Genomic DNA, 804 nt, shown 5'->3' on the forward strand with positions numbered 1-804 from the left:
TTTCTTCTGGGGGAACATGCCAGAACAGAGTTCTGGAACCTCTTTGACAAAATTCTTTTTAAAGGACCCATTGAAGACATCGTTAACCTGACCCCCTTTGAAATGCAGTGATCATCCCAATTAAGTGGTACTTAAAGTGCCAGCATTCTGTTATTGCTGTGGCCTGGATGGCCCTGGTTGGCCCGATCTTGTCAGACCTGCTGAAGCTAAGTAGGGTCAGCCCTGGTTAGTACTTGGATGGGAGACCACCAAGGAAGCCCAGGGTCGTGACACAGAGGAAGGCAATGGCAAACCACTACAAGTTTGCCATCAGTCAGCTGCGACTTGCTGGCACTTTCCACCAACAGGCTCTTTTTGTAGCAGGAACTCCTTTGCATATTAGGCCACACCCCCTAATGTAGCCAATCCTCCAAGAGCTTACAGAGCTCTTCTTACAGGAGCTACTGTAAGCTCTTGGAGTATTGGCTACATTAGGGGTGTGTCGCTTAATATGCAAATGAGTACCTGCTAAAACTGTGGGGTGTTGTGAGCAGAAATTCTACTTTGTGAGCTACTGGCAATGAAGATTTGGATGCTGCATGAATTAGTTAGCTCTGGAGCCATCCTTCCTGGGCTAAGACAAAAATGTGTGAGCCATAGGCTAAAAAATTGTGAGCTAGCTCACATTAACTCAGCTTAGAGGGAACACTGGTCCAGTGGCACCTTTAAGACCAACAAAGTTTTAATCAAAGTATGAGCTTGAAACCCCCTGAAACAATACTGACCTTGATAGGCTAAGAAAGGCAGAGAGAGAAAGACAAATAA

At 45.8% G+C, this 804-nt stretch overlaps 1 protein-coding gene across 1 annotated transcript in view; it reads left to right on the top strand.

The window, feature by feature from the left end:
• Positions 1 to 804, top strand: part of MRVI1 (murine retrovirus integration site 1 homolog) — a 116111-nt gene that overhangs the window by 58675 nt on the left and 56632 nt on the right. The gene's annotated exons all lie outside the window — the stretch shown is intronic.

The sequence above is a fragment of the Gekko japonicus genome, unplaced genomic scaffold, assembly GCF_001447785.1.
Source record: "Gekko japonicus isolate JY-2015 unplaced genomic scaffold, Gekko_japonicus_V1.1 scaffold1489, whole genome shotgun sequence".
In the NCBI taxonomy this organism is placed as follows: Eukaryota; Metazoa; Chordata; class Lepidosauria; order Squamata; family Gekkonidae; genus Gekko; species Gekko japonicus.